The sequence below is a fragment of the Abrus precatorius genome, unplaced genomic scaffold (genome assembly GCF_003935025.1).
Source record: "Abrus precatorius isolate BTA unplaced genomic scaffold, Abrus_2018 Scaffold10, whole genome shotgun sequence".
Taxonomy (NCBI): Eukaryota; Viridiplantae; Streptophyta; class Magnoliopsida; order Fabales; family Fabaceae; genus Abrus; species Abrus precatorius.
Window position 1 is genome coordinate 16,294,937 of NW_020874292.1, and position 16,359 is coordinate 16,311,295.

The following is a 16,359-nucleotide window of genomic DNA, read 5'->3' on the forward strand; positions in this document are numbered from 1 at the left end:
GGATAAGATTGTTGCTGTCTTTGATAATTCCCCATATAATTGACTTGCTCTTGTGGTTCAGGGGTAGGTACATCACATGCACCATTAGCATGATTCCCTCCACAAAAATCGCATGTCAACTGACTTGTTACCACATTTCCAGTCTGTAAATTATTAATCTGCTGAGTCAAAGCTGCTATTTGATCAGAAAATAATTGGTTCTGCAGCTGATTCTGTGCAAGAAAAGTTTCCATCATTTTTGCTTCGTATTCGTTGCCTCTTCTTGTATTCCTCAAGTTGGAATTCTGATACATGGATGAAGTCATCATCTCAATGATTCTTTGGGCTTCTTCTAAGGATTTCATGCTCAAAGATCCTCCTGCAGCTGCATCAATCATAGTTCTAGTTACTACATTCATTCCATTATAAAAAGTTTCCAGCTGCATCCATTCTGGAATACACTGATGTGGACATCTTCTCAACAACTCTTTATATCTTTTCCATGCTTCATAAAGTGATTCTCCTTCCTACTGCACAAAAGATGTTATTTCTCCTCTCAGCTTAGCAGCTTTTGAGGGAGGAAAATATTTTGTTAGAAATTTATTCACAAGTTCAGTCCATGTGGTGATACTTCCCTGAGGCTGTGCTTGTAACCAACATTTGGCTTTGCCTCTTAAAGAAAATGGAAATAGCCTCAGTCTTATAGCATCTTCACTTACTCCATTCATCCTTATAGTATCACACAACTGCAGAAAATTAGAAATATTCAGATTAGGATCATCAGAAAATTCCACCAGAAAATTGGTCCTGCTGCACTAGGTGAAGTAAGGCTGGTTTTATCTCAAAATGATTGGCTTGAATGGTTGGTCTAACAATTGAAGAATTATAGCCTTGCATATCTGGAATTGCATAATCTCCTAGTGTTCTCATTCTCTGTTGTTCTGCCATTTCAACTTTTGGAGTTGGTTGTCTAAAAGGTGAATGTTTCCTATTTGCAAAAGGAGTGACTTGAAATTCTGGAGAATGTATAACCTCTAAATCACTGTCACTTCCTACAGATCTCTCTGCTCTAGTCTCTTTTCTTAATCTCCTAAGAGTTCTATCAATGTCAGGATCAAAGACAAGAGTAGATTTATTTTTGTTTTTCCCACGCATATACAACTAAACACAGATATAGTATAATGAAAACAGAAAACTGCACATGTAATGTAATATTTGCAGAAAATTTAAAGAAACAAATGCTCAATCTAGTTATTTTCCTGTTACTAATGATATTGAAACAAATTATTCCCCTGCAACGGCGCCAAAAACATGTCACACTTTCTTTACAACTGCTGTTGCAATGAAGGTAAACTGACTAGCAAGTGTACTAGTGTTGTTGTAGCAAGTTATAAAAAATCTTAGAATCAAATTGAGTTCCAAGTATCGTCCTCAGGGAATAAAGTTCTCAATTACCACTTCACAAGATCACAATTAGTTGAGCTTTACAAATTTCAGATGGAATTGGTATGAATGTATCAAAAATGAAATTAGAAAGTAAAACAGAACAGTTAGTACAAAAGTATATAGAAAACAGATGTAGAAATAGTCGTTAGGAAATTGTGTCACCAAAACTTCAACATTGAATCAATAAAGTTCTGAACTTTCAAGCATTTAGATGGAATGACAATCAGTTTCACGTTGTATTAATCAAAGGACAATCCCTTGCCTCAATGAATCTAGCATCTAATCAAATCACTCCAATCCCTTAGATCTAATCCAATCAAATGCTGCATTAAGTTTGAGAAACCAAAAGATTGCAAGACTAAGATATCTTATCCCTAAGAAACCAATAACCTTGGCAATTAATTCAGATCTGAGAAACAAATTCAATTCTCATTGATAAGAGTTCCTCTATGATTAGTTGATCAAATTTCTATTCAATCACTACTTTAACAGCAGAATCAATCACTCAATACAATCCAAAACTCAAAGTTCAGATCCAAAATCAATTCAACATTTCCATTTCAGATTCACAGTTTCTAACCACAAAGAGTTTAAGCAAACATTACAAAAAGAGAAGAGAAGAGAAGAAGAAAAGAGAATGAACAAAGAAGAAACATCTTCAAGCCAATCTCCAATTTGATCCCTCAAGAAATGAAGCTTGGTGTTCGTCCTCAATCTTCCTCTCTGACTCTCTCAACAACAAAAACAAATGGAAAATGAAAAATGAACAAAAAACTACAAAATTCTTGAGCTAACTGCCTTTTATAGAATTCTCGCTCTGCTGGCATGATCACTTTTTCCAGCAATAGTAATCACGCAGAGGCTAAATTTTCATTTCCACTTGCGCGTGTTCACTTTTACTGGTGATAGTAGCCACGCGCACTTCAAAGTGTTCACTTTTGTTGAAAATAGTAGCCACCCAGAAGCTTCCTTTGCTAATGTCATGCGCGTGTTCACTTCTGCTGGAAATAGTGAACACGCAGAAGCTGCTTTCTTGCGCGTTTTCACTTTTGCTGATAATAGTGAACACGCGCAGCTACTCTTCTTGGAGGACTCTCTGGAACGCTCACTTTTTCCATAAAAAGTGATTACGCATAAGCTCTTCTCATTGCAACCTCTCTGGAACGATCACTTTTGCCAGCAAAAGTGATTACGCAGAAGCTCTTCTCCATTTTATGGTTCTGGAGTGATCACTTTCACCAGCGAAAGTGATCACTCAGAGGTTGTTCTTCAATTATCAACTTCTTTCCTCCAATTTTTGCTACTTTTCTTCTATTTTTCCTTTGATCATCCAATCCTCACGAACTTAGCTCAGAATTCCCTACAAAAGCACACTTGAAATGTCACTTTTTACATAGAAAATCAATGAATTTTAAAATAACTATGTTTAAAAGTGACATGCAACATTTTATTATTTTTTTAAGGGTTTTCTACTATTTCTAGCATGTTTTCTTTATTAATTGCACTAAAAACTATTGTAAAATACTAGTAAAATATGGATTCATCACTACCCCAAACTTGAATTTTTGCTTGTCCTCAAGCAAATTAGAACATATCAAGGGTGTAAATTCTTATTAATTGAAATCCAATAACTTTTTACATTTTTCAGAAAAATTCAGATTAAAAATCCATTTTACTTCAATGCATTCTAATTGTTTTCTCACTAAGTCATTCACCAATTCTTCATCATGATAGTCACACTTGACTTCTTTGTTTGCTGCACAATCTCATTCATTTCAATCTAGCAAATCATTAAACTACATGCAAACAGAGTTGAGAAACATTATCACAGCTCTCAGAAAGTGTTTCTCTAACTCAAATAGTGTTTAAGCTTGTGTTTGCTCTCAGCATCACCAAATTCATCAAACTCTGCCATAAGCTTGCCTATATTCTCTACCTCCTTTGTAAATTTACAATTAATCACATATCAAGAGGACTTTTTAGGTAATATTAAGGCTCAAGGACAGGTATGATTTCAATGAATTCAGGATATCAATGCAGCTAATTTCAAACAGAAAAAGATGCAAATTGAGTAGATAAGCTTTTAAACTTAGTAAGGACTGCATCAACTATTTCTATTCTTAATCAACTTTCAATCACAGTTTAAATTTTTGCAGAATTATCTACCAATTTCCTTTTCCTTTTTGATTTGCTGATTTCTTTTTATTTCTTTTTCATTTTTCTCTTTTTACTTGCAGCTTTTTACTTCTTTTTCATATTTTCATCAGCATTCTTGGACTGAAATTCTGAAATCATAATGAGAGACATGTAAATAAAGCAAAAATATGATTATATGCATATACGTCTCTAGTTCAAATGGTCCAAGGAAAAATCATTATGAAACAAACAAAATGAAGACCTCATAGTCCTGTATTTCAAAAGTAATTATAAACAGCCCCGAAAGAAAGAAAAAGAAATTATAAAACTTAAGAGCAGTGTTCATCCATGACAAGGTAAAAAAAAAGTAACCATCTACATATAAAACTCTGGTGGAAAGGAATCTTCACTAGGCTCGGACTCCATTCCATCAGAATCAAGTGAAGCATCCACGGGCTGAGGGCGAGGAGAGGGTGGCAGGTCATCCGGGTCACTGTCAATCAAGCCGATAGTGGGTGGGGGCGATCGAGAAGCAGGTGGTGGTGGTGAAGGGTGTCGGACAGAGGGTCCAGCTTCGTCGGGAGGAGGTGCTCGAATCTGTTGAGTGTGGCGAGGTACTGGCCTAATGGAAGATTAGATAACTTCGACATCCTTTAACTTAGGAGCAGGGGTAGGACTGGGAGGAGGGGTAGGCTCGGGGTCAAGATCGATAACGGTCTTACCTTTGTCAATAAAAATTTTAAGACGTTTAGCTGGGGCTTCTTGTAATGGAGAATGAGGGGGTGAATGGATGATAATACTCCGTTCTGAAGGTAGAGGTACGGAGACGTTTGCAAAAAGGGTGTCACTCCAACTCGGCTTCCAGCTGCCTTCAGTGAGAGGTCCCATGGTCATGGAGACCATTCCTTGGTACACGAGACAGTGCGTTGCTTGGTCGTATCTCCATACCGCTTTCTTGTCGGAGTCCTCTCCCCATATCATTGCTCGCTGAGGGTCCATCTGTCAGACAGTCACGCAATACATACAAACACGCAACAATAGAACACGAACAGAAAGAGTGAGTTCTAAATACAATCAGATTTCAGATAATGAGTAAGGAAATCAGAGTAATATCAAGCACTTGCAAAGTTACATCTTAATAAACACACAATCATAACAAAATGCCCAATAAACAGTTACGAAATGCAGGCAGAGTCACAGAGATTCGTCACAACATAATTTAAACACTAACGCTTAAAACGTCACTACTTCCTCAGTTTGTTCCCACCATTCCTCTAGTCAAGGTGATCGGAGGCCCTCGTTCCCTACAAGCACACATTGTATGTAATCCATTAAGAATATTCTCCCAATTTAACCATTTCAGTCCCTCAGAAATGAGTCCTTCCACGATCCTTGGTAATACTTGCTCGCGTCAGGATTAGTGGAGGTTTCGATGGCGACGTGTCCCGGCCGCGGTGAGCTATTCTGCACCATTTAGGCAGCCCCTCTCCACTACCCCCAAGGTTCTTCCTTTGAACCTGAACACTCACATTCCCCAACAGTGCCAAACTGTATCCTTGACTCTCCATCCTCCACACCACATGTGTAAACATCCACACATAATAACAATGATAATGTGAAATTGAGGCACACTCAAAGGGGTTCACGCATGCAAAGAAGGGGTGTGCACACGCACTCGGGAAAAACAAAGGAAAATAGGGAAAGATGGAGATGAATGTAACAATTCCACAAAATATTCAAACACCTCAAAATACATCATCTACACAAGTGCCATGAAATTTTTTTATAACATAATCGTAACCTAATCCCATATGCAAACTCAGATTTTGAAGTTAGAAACTGACAACATCCATGGTTTATTATTCAAACAAGTTTCGTTTTTAACCAAAATAGGGTTCCTTGGCTCTCGGTCAAAACAAAAGAAATGGGTTAGGAGAAGAGGTTGATTTCATGTTAAAGGATTTCAAAAAACAAGATGGACAACAAGAGTCGAGAAGAGATAAAGGCTGTATCACAAAAATCTACCATGCAAGAATAAAATCATTCAAGATCATCATTTCCATTCAATAATCAATACGAATAAGCAAGGATCATGCAAGGTTTTCAGTATTATCAACATGCAGACAATGTTTTCACTCATCCATACTCATTCAAGTTACCACACACTATTTTTAAGTCGTATTCAAATAAAGGAGTAAGGAGATGAAGAGAAAGTTGTTTGCATGTCACTTTTAATCTTATTAGAAACGAAAATGGGAAGGAAGGATATTAATCACGTTCAATCACGCACACATGAGCAAGCACATTCATTCACACACACAATCACAAACTCCCCTAACCTTATTTGGTTATAAAAAAAGATGAAGAATGGAAGGTTTGGTCTCGGTGTTGGTAAGAACTTCAACCACAGCTCGAATCTTGTGTGGTGGCACAATCGTTGGAAGGGAGGTGTAAGCAGTGTTGGGAACTCTCTAGGGTCCTTTGTATCTTCTGGGGGTGGTGAAGAGAAACGTTGCTCACGAGAACAAGAGGGAAGGGGATTGTTTGGTGTGGGGGTGAGAGAATGTTTGAGAGAGAAAAAGAGAGATGAGGTTAAGAGTGTTTTGAAAAATGAAAAGGGAAAAGGGCGCGTGAGAAATGAAAGGGTTCTTATATCGTGTCAGCATAAGATTCAGGTCTTTTCATCTCTTCAAAGGGCTGGCGGTCACGAACTGTACAAGGGGAAGTTTTTAGGGTTAGGTTAAGTGAAGTGGTGCAACTTTTTGCCTCCTCCTTGGAACAGTCACGTCCCTTAGTGCGCTGGTGCAGGTGAGACGTCCCATTAAAGCATTAAATGCTCAGAGTGGGAATAGAAGCAACGTTTAATGCTCCACATTTATCCAGCAATCAATCATTAGAGGAACACAGCCGTGATTGGTGAGTTGGTTCCCGCGAGGCTATGCAATTAAGGCAAGGTGGTTGCATAATTTTTCTGGTGGAGGGAAAAGGGTTTTGAACTTTCTACATTCTAGTCACATGAAGGGTTGTGGCTTCTAACCTACTTCGTGGCAAGGGTGGCGCTTCCTCTTCCAAAAGTGGGCATGGGGAAAAGCCTCCATAATGAGTGATGAATGCCATTAATCATGAGACAAGAGCATGCAATTAAATGAATAAGTAATTAAGGAAAGAAATTAATGGTTGGCATGATTTTAGGGTTTTAATTACACTAGATAACAACTTTTCACGTTAAGTCGCCACTCTTAAATGGACAGGTGGCGGTTTCAAGTTTCTATGGGGGAGAAATAAATTTAAACCCTCAACATTCCCTGCACATGAAACATCGAGTCCTTTGGGTGGCTAAGGAAAGGGTGACGCCTCCTCCACCATCATGCAAGTGCAAGAGTCCCACAAATAATTATTACTACCAGTAAATGGGGAAACATAACATGAATCCTGGGCATGGTTTGAGGGGGATTAAATGCCCCAGGTGAAACGTTTTGTGTTGCTTGGTTTGGCCAATTAAATGCTAGCCGCGGTTGGGTCTATTTGGGGAAGGAATGGGGTGCTTGTCTCTTCGTTTTTCCCCCCTTGGTAATTAATTCAGGTGAGTGGCACAACTAAATACCGAATTAAGATGGAAGGCCAGCCCTCATGTAAAAACAAAATTTGACATTTAATGAGAAGAATGGAGTTTCAAATTTTTGGCTACACCAATTAAGAGGGAATATTCAAAAGGAATCATCATGAGTGGCGGTTATAACATTTACCACACAAAAACGGCAGTCTAGGGAAAGGAAAACAACTGCATCTAATTAGGGTAACTAGGAATTAATAATCTCATTAAATGCATTGTTTTACGCTTCAAATCTAGGCCATTATGGCCCGTTTTTCTCTCTCTTGCATAAATAAATAACAAAAATCTGATTGCCTTATTAAAAAAAAAGTATTGAATAAAATCATAAGGTGCATTAATGAATAGGGTAGCAATTATGTGTAAGTGCTGAGAATATGGAAAGTTTTCTTAACAAAGGTTGTTGGGTTCTTGCTAATCTCGAATTAATCATAACTAAATGTATGAGAATATGGAAAGTCTATGCTTCTAGAAAGGATTGGGGTTTTAAATTTTCGGTTGCACTATATAAAAAAAAAAGTTTTTAAATAAGGTCCAATCAGAATATGGCAATCCAAGAGGCGGCGGCTGTATTTATTTAGGGTAACCTGGAACAATGGGATTGCATTAAGTATAGTTAATTTGGGCTAGAATCCTAGGCTATCAAATTCGGTTCTCTCTCCCTTCCCTAAACATAAATGACTTTTCGGTTACTAGCACTAAATGAGGGAAGATTAAAACTTGCCTCTTGAATCTTTTGTAGTACACGTGAGTTCTAGGGTAAAAAGGATGGTGGCTCTCATTAATGGTCTAACTTAGTGTGCATGGAACAAGAATAATGGAAAACTTGAGTACACCCACTATTAAAACCTAGTGAACATTCAATATAAATAAAGAAAGTTACACGTGCAGTTCCACTTAAATTAAGACAGTATATCACAAAATCAAATAATAAGATTTAAAAGAACTATGTAATATTAATAACAATCATCAGGGGAATAAAAAGAAATGGGGTCCATTCATCTGTCTCAAAAGACTATCTCGCCCTAGGTTAATCTCACTAACCTTAGGTTAAGTCAAGGTAACTTCATCACATAATCATATAGACATGCACATACGAAATTAACTAAACATACCTTGGGAGAAATAATTATGCAAGCTGTGAACATAATATGATCAGACAATTGTAGCAAGAACTGAACTAGAGTACTAAAAAAAATCAAATAAAAGAGTTACTAATTAATAATTAACACTTTCTGCTATGCAGGCCGAAATTTGGGGTGTTACACTGTACCTCGAATGTAGTTACATGCAGAAGTAGCAGGCTAGTGCAATATGTAAAGGCTCCCATCCATTAAGCTCGTGATCTTCTTTTCTTCAAATATGGCAAAAGTTTAGCATAGTATAACATTCTTACTTTGAAATTCTAACATCAATATTAAAATATAACTAAAAATGAAAATTTAATAAAACTTGTACTCTTGTCATTATATCTGTGAAAGTTCAAAAGTATTAAAAGCTTGAAAATGAAATAGTTTTCAGGGTTTTCAATTCCTCAGTAGATTAATAACTAAGATTTTCATCCAAAATTTGAATGCAAAATGAAATCAAGATAATTAAATATTAATATTACAACACTTCAAATCAATGATTACAACAAAATTTATCAAATGATATAAATTCTGTTTAACCTAAAATAATTACAGACCTTATTAACTGAAAGTGAAAACTTTGTAAAATATTGCACACTTCAGTTTAATTCAAATCGTACAAAGCAGTCTTGTAACATCCTCGTTTTTATATTTATTATTATAGCAATAAATGTTGGTTGTGTTTGTAAAGTTATTTGATTTTTAAAGAGTTTAAATGATGTAGGTTGCAGAATATCTCGCTGTGGTGAGAAGAGCGTCCAGAAATTAAGCATTCTGATGCTCTCTCGCTGTAACGAGGATCTTCTCGCTATAGCAAGGATGCTCTCGCTGTAGCGAGGAGCTCTTGCTGTAGCTAGAATGACAGACAACAAAGTACAATTTTGTCTGGCTTTTTTCATTGTAGCGAGAGAAGGGCCCACTGTAGCAAAAAGTCTCGTTGTAGCAAGAATGTCACGAGTCAAGGGGTATTTAAGGGTTTCCAAGTTTCGAGTAGTCTATTTGTTTGGAACTTAGTCTAAAAGTGCTTTACTAAGCACAATCTCTTACTTGAATAACGAGTTTAGTACAAAAGGGAGTATGAGATAAGTGTAAAAAAGCTAAATGGATCTAGTATGAATAATTATAGAAATACACTGGGGGTATAGAGTTCAGAGACGATAGGAAATTTGGGGAAAACATAGAGTGGTGAGCGACATTTGAGCATGTGTACACAGTCTTTTCGAGAGCGAATGTGCCATATGGCCTCACACTCGTTTCCTAACTAGTCTCCTGACTCTACCTTTGCTAAGGGGCTCACTATTATACATGTTGTATCTGTATGCATGAGCTAACCGGCGACTATTTACCTAGTTATGTAAGACCTCAAGAATTGCTAGAGGCATCGTATATCTGTGATCACAGTTCATTGGCCCTGTTCACGTATACTGTTTATGACACTGTTCACTTTTTTAAAAAAAATTAATTCCAAACTCTATCTAAATCTATTTCAATACCAAATAGTCCTTCAATTAACATTTAACAGGAACAAAATATTATAAATTACTCAATAATAAGTTACAGGCCTGACATTTAACAAGTACAAAATTTTGGAGCTGCTATGAGACTTAAATTGCCTTTGAGATGTAATTATTTTGGTCATGTACATATTATTTTGAGTCCCACTTATTTTACCAAACGGTTTGTAAATTATCGTATGAATTATATATATTACTGCAAGTTTTGTACCAATGTTGTAAAAAAATTTATTTCTAGTAATTAGGAGTTATGTTTACTGCTATTTACTTCATATTTCCTGTATTGGCAAATATTGTTAATAACCTTAATTATAAATAGGTATTTTATCTAATTGTACTTAGAAAATTTTTGATATATGAAAATTTTATACAGGATACTGAGTTGTATAAATGGAATAAGAAGCTTTTAAAATTTAAAGATTTAGGATGTTACAAATTGGTATTAGAGCAGTTCGTCCAAACCAGCCTGAGGGTGTGGGACTAGTTCGTTTGTGTTGTGTGCTCGTATATTCTTGTTCTACAGGAATATGAAGTGATTGTTTGTTAAGTATAGTCTATTGGTTGTGGATTGTTTGATTTGTTTGAAATGTTTGAAATACTTGTATTGTTTGAACTAGATATAAATCGTGCGAGATAATAGCTGATATGCTTATTGGTCTTTCTTGATATTAGAAATAAAATCTTGGCATGTATGAAACAAGTCCTGGAGACCTTGGTGCATAACCAGGATGCTAAGCCAGCTGAATATCGCAGGTTATCATCGTTCACCAAGCACAACCCTCCAAAATTCAAGGAGAAATTTGACCCTGAAAGAGCTCAGAGGTGGGTAGCAGACATCAAGAAAATTTTCAATGCGATGGGCTATCACGAAGAGCACAAGGTGACTTACGCTACCTATATGTTAAGTGGCAAAGCAGAGGATTGGTGGAGATTTGCCAGGCATACCTTGCCACATGAAGAAGGATATGTAAAATGGGAGGCATTTAAGTCAAGTTTCTTAAGGAATTACTTCACAAAAGATTTGAAGAAACAGAAGGCCAGAGAAATCCTTTAGCTGAAGCAAAGAAGTATGTCTGTGGGAGAATATGTTGCAAAATTTCATGAGTTGATGAAGTACTGACCACATTTCCAACATGAGGATGGTGACAAAGATTTGTGTGCCCTGTTTGAGAATGGATTAAGGCCTAAGATTCGGGCAGTGGTCAGTGTGTTCTAACTGACGGACTTGCCAACTTTAGTGAGTAAGTGCAGAATTTTTGAAGCCAACTCTAAAGGCAAATTTGTAGACACTAGAGTTGGATGACCAATGAGGCAAGACCGGAGACCTCTGAGGTTCTAGAGAGGGCCATACTCTAGTGCTAGTCAGTCTCAAGCAAGTCAGACTGTGTCTTGTGGAGGCAATAGCGGTTGTTCCACCTTTTTAAGGGGACCAATTAGATGTTTTCGCTGTGGAGGACCTTATACTATGAAGAATTGTCCACAACCACCATCAACATGTAATATTTGCAGAAAGATGGGTCATTCTGCAAACATTTGTTGGTCTACTCCTCAGAGAAGTGAGAGTGTAAGTGGAAGTAATAGGCTTGCATCTTGAGGAATCAGTGGGGCAAAATCGAATGTGCTAGGCAAAGTATTTGCCATGAGTTGGTTAGAGGCGTCTAAGTCAAACGATCTTATCAGAGGTAAATACATCATTAAAGATAGAATCCTTAATGTATTGTTCAATTCTGGTGCTACACATTCTTTCATTTCTATGAATTATGTGAGTTGCCTTAGATTGCCTGTATCTTTTTTACCATATGATGTTGTTGTATCTACCCCAACAGCTAAGTTTGTTGTGACTTCTTCTGTGTGCTTAAGTTGTTCTATAATGGTTCATGGTAGGGACTTTAGTATAGATTTAATTTGTTTACTGCTTTCTTAACTTGATGTTATTTTGGGAATGGATTGGTTGTCATCCAATCATGTTCTTTTAGATTGCCAAGAGAAAGCTTTGATTTTTGGTGCTGGTACACCAGAAAACCATAGACTCCAGAGTGTGGGCGAAGTGAGTAATGTGAACAATACCAAGGCTTTCATGGTATTATTTTTGCTAGAGACAGAGAAGAGTATAAAGGCTGAACACATATCAGTGGTGCGAGACTTAGAAGTTTTTCCAGATGATATAGTCGAATTGCCACTGGAAAGAGAGACTGAGTTTACTATCGATCTCATTCTGGGAGCAAGTTTAGTTTTAGTTGCACGTATCGAATGTCACCAATGGAATTGACTGAAGTAAAGAAGAAAGTGGAAGATCTATTGCAGAAACGATTTGTGAGACCAAGTCTATCATCGTGGGGAGCACCGATACTCTTGATGAAAAAGAAGGATGGAAGCATGAGGATGTGCGTAGATTATCGTCAGCTGAACAAAGTGATGATCAAGAACAAGTATCTTCTTCCCAGAATCGATGATCTAATAGACTAGTTGCGTAAAGCCTTTATGTTTTAAAAGATTGATTTACGATTAGGTTATCATCATATTAGAGTAAAGAATGAAGATATTCCCAAAATGGCCTTCAGAATTCATTATAGGCACTATGAATATTTAGTTATGCCATTTGGTGTAACTAATGCTCCAGCGGCATTCATGGATTACATGAACCAGATCTTTCATGAGTATCTGGATCAATTCGTAGTTGTGTTCATCAATGACATTCAGATTTACTCCAAGAGTCATGAAGAGCATACTGAACACTTGAGAATCATCTTACAGATATTGAGTGAGAGACAACTATATTCAAAACTATCAAAGTGTGAATTCTGGCTCTCACAGATACAATTTTTGGGAAACGATGTGTTAAAAGAAGGTATTATGGTTGACCCAGCAAAAGTGGAGGCAGTAGCTCAATGGTCAAGGCCTACTACCTCAATAGAGATTTAGAGTTTTTTGGGACTTGTTGGTTATTATAGAAAGTTTATAAAGGGATTTTCCAAAATAGCGCTACCTTTGACAAAGCTAACACGAAAAGGAAGAGACTTTGAATGGATTGAAAAGTGTGCAGTTAGTTTTCAGAAAATAAAAGAGAAGTTGACATCAGCACCAATGATGATTTTACCAGACCTGAAACAAGAGTTTGAGGTGTGTTGTGATGCTTCAGGACAAGGACTTGGATGTGTCTTTATGCAAGCCAGGAAAATAGTTTCTTATGCTTTAAGGCACTTACGTCCTCACGAAATCAACTGTAACATCCCCAAATTCGGTCACTCGTCATGAGTCGTTCGTCGTTAATTAGTGTCCTTTCACTTTATTTCTTTTCATTCTAATTTAATTCTTGCTGCAAATTAAGATCTTTTGTGTGATTAATTGAGTTACAGCCTATATTTTTATTTTTATTTTTTTGATTAATTGGTTTATGATTCTTGCTTGCATAATTTTTTTTTATAATTCCCAATGTGTTATATTTTGTTTATTTATTCATAAATACATATGTCTATATGGTCATGTAGTGGAATATGTTTTGAAAACCCAAGGGATAGCAAGACAAACCCTAGAGTAAAAATTTTCTGATAATTAGAATGAATGGACCCTACTTCGTTGTTATTATAATTATTATCCCTCTAATCTATTATATTTGTTATTTTCTTTATTTATTTTGATTGAGAGAGGAGTTACACGTGTGACTTTTGGCATTCCCTAGCCGTTATTAATGACTCTCTCTCTACCATTAAGTATCCACTTAACCCTAGTCAAAATATACATGAGCTTTTTCATTTTTCCTCTCATCAATGCGCACCAAAACTTGTCATTTATTATGGAATAATTCCTTTTCACATTATGTTTTACGTGAAGGGGGAAGCCCAAAGGCCATCCTCACTGTCACTCTATTATTTTTTTAAAATAGCCGAAATGCATTAATGCTGGAAAGAGAAAGAGAAAGAGGAAGAATCAACATTAATGACACAAATTTAAAACCCTTAATGATTGTATTTAATGCATATTTTTCGGTTTCCCAGTTACCTCATTTATTAGCAACCTTCCCACCACAGATTACCACAATTCACGTCGCAATTATTTGAAACTTCCCTCTTAATAGTGCAGCTGAGAATTTGCTTAACATTTAGAAGGAAGAGATTAGCCTTAACCATTAGAATTTAAGCCTTTATTCATTCTCTTTAAATGCATACTTTTCGTATTCCCAAGCATTTAATTAGGGCTGACCATTCACCTTAATTCTGCATTAAACTCGTGGCCATTTAATGAGACAATTCCCTAGTAAGTGTGCTTTGATTGCACTTGATCAATAAACCTCTCCCTTACCCATTTAAATCGCCACTAAACCCATTTAATTTGCCTCTCCCCTGCATTTAAATCCCAAAGAGAATATGAAAAGATGTGTGCTCTATTCCCTCCTCAAACGACCTAAACCGTCAGCTTGCATTTAATGGGCAACCCAAACAACATTTGAATTTGCCACCTGAAGCATTTAATTGCACATTCCCACTTTTCCTATTTTTGCTGCAATCATTGCATATTATGGAGGGGTTTTGCGTGCACTAGGCTCATAAGAGGCGCCACTTGTCAGAGAGGTAAACCAAGGGTCACACCCATTCAAACACTTGGAATATGGAAGGAGGAAAGACATGTACCCACCCTGACTCTCCATATGCAGTTTCCTGACCATCACGCCCTTTGAAACGAAGGGAAACCACATGCAACCCATGGATCACACTCACACTATATAAACCCTCTTTGCCTCCATGCACCCTTTTTCTCTCTTCATCACGCAACCCACAAAAGAAAGACAAGAGCCACAAATTTACCCTTGTTGCACTTAGACCCATTTGCTCTTACCCTTGCCTTTTTTTTTTCTCTCTCGTGAACATCTCATTATCACCTCACCTTTCTGAAAGAACCAAACAGACACGAAGGAATCGTCTTCACGGCCTGCACCTGCACTCCCTTCAGCGCTCTTCACTCTCACTTTCTTCAACATTCACACCACCACTAAGGAGCTACTCTGTGGACGAACTTTTGCAAGCAACAAGAACAAGCTTTCGACTTTCCTCTCACCCTCATTTTTGACAAGGTAAAGGGAGTCCTTGCTTGCATGTGAATGTGTGTGCTTGAATGTGTACTGTCAAATATGGTGTGTGTCTTCTTCTCCCTCATCCTCATCTCTGATTTTTGTTAAAAGGTTCACATGCAAGTGGTTTTTCCTTCATCTCCTAACTATTCTACTTGAATGACACCTTAAAAAGGATATTTTGTGACTTGAATGAGTGTGATTATGAGTGAAATATACTTGCATGTTACTGATTTTGTGATATTTTCATGATCCTTGATTGTTCTTGCCTTTTTATTAAATAAAAATGATGACTTTGAAATAGTACGTTGTTACATGTCATGTTTTCGTGTGGATTACTTACTTTCTTCTCAGTTTTCATTGTTCTACCTCTTTTCATATCATTCTTTTTATAAAACCACTTAATTTCTTTCTGTCCATGTCTTTTTGAGTAAAAATCGAAGAAAGAACTTACTTCCCTTTTAAGTTTTTATCTTGTCGAGAGCCAATGAACCACTTTCTTTTAAAACTCAAATCTTCATCGCTGACTATGGATTGTGAATGAATTATTCAAATCTTGTTGGTTTAATTTTCTTTGAGATTAAAAGGTGTAATCCAAAAATGATGAAGTGTGGATGTTATTACATAAATATTCATATGCATAATGTGAAAAAGGGAGAGTCAAGGTCACAGTTTGGCACAATTGGGGAATGTTATTTGTTTAGGTTCAAGGGAAGGACCTTGGGGTAGTGAGGGGGGTTGTCCCAATGGCGCGAAATAGCTCACCGTGGCTGAGACATGTCATCGGCAAACCTTCACTAATCTTGACGCGGGCAAGCATTACTGAGGATCGTGGTAGAACTCATTCCCGAGGAATAATGATGAATTAAAGGAAAGGATATCCTTATATGTGTGTGTGTGTGTGTGTGTGTGTGTGTGTACTTTATGTGCTTGTAGGGAATGAGGGTCTCCAATCACCTTGACTGGAGGAATGTTGGAGAATTGAGGGAGTAACGATTGCATGAGTGATATACATTTCATTGATGATTCTGTTTAACCTTATTGTTTGTGTCAAGTTTAATTGTATGAGATTTTTATGTGAAATCCAAAAATAGGTGCTTCCCAAAATTCTGATTCCTAACTTCTCTTTATTTTAATTATTCGATTTTTGGTAAACCTTTATGTTGGACTCACCCTTTCTGTTGTGTTTCTTCTATGTTGTATTCTTTGGCATATTTTGCATGATTGTGTGGCAGATGGATCCACAGTGGGCAATGATTTGGGGAATGGACTCCGGAGGGAGAGAGGTATGGATGTACGATCCAGCAACAAGCTATCTCGTGTACAAGGGAATGATCACTCTAAACTTGTGACTAACTTCTCATCAATATTTTTGTACCTCTGCCGTCTAAGAAAAGTATCATCATCCACCCACCTTCTCCATCTTCACCAAACCAAATGCCACCCCCTGAACTTTCTAGGACCTTTGATAAAGGTAAA

The 16,359-nt window shown here is 37.0% G+C and overlaps 1 non-coding gene across 1 annotated transcript; it reads left to right on the forward strand.

The window, feature by feature from the left end:
- Positions 1 to 435: 435 nt before the first annotated feature.
- LOC113853365 lies at positions 436 to 542 on the forward strand. Its single transcript, XR_003502538.1, has one exon. It is a non-coding gene; the product is annotated as a small nucleolar RNA R71 (small nucleolar RNA).
- Positions 543 to 16,359: the final 15,817 nt, after the last annotated feature.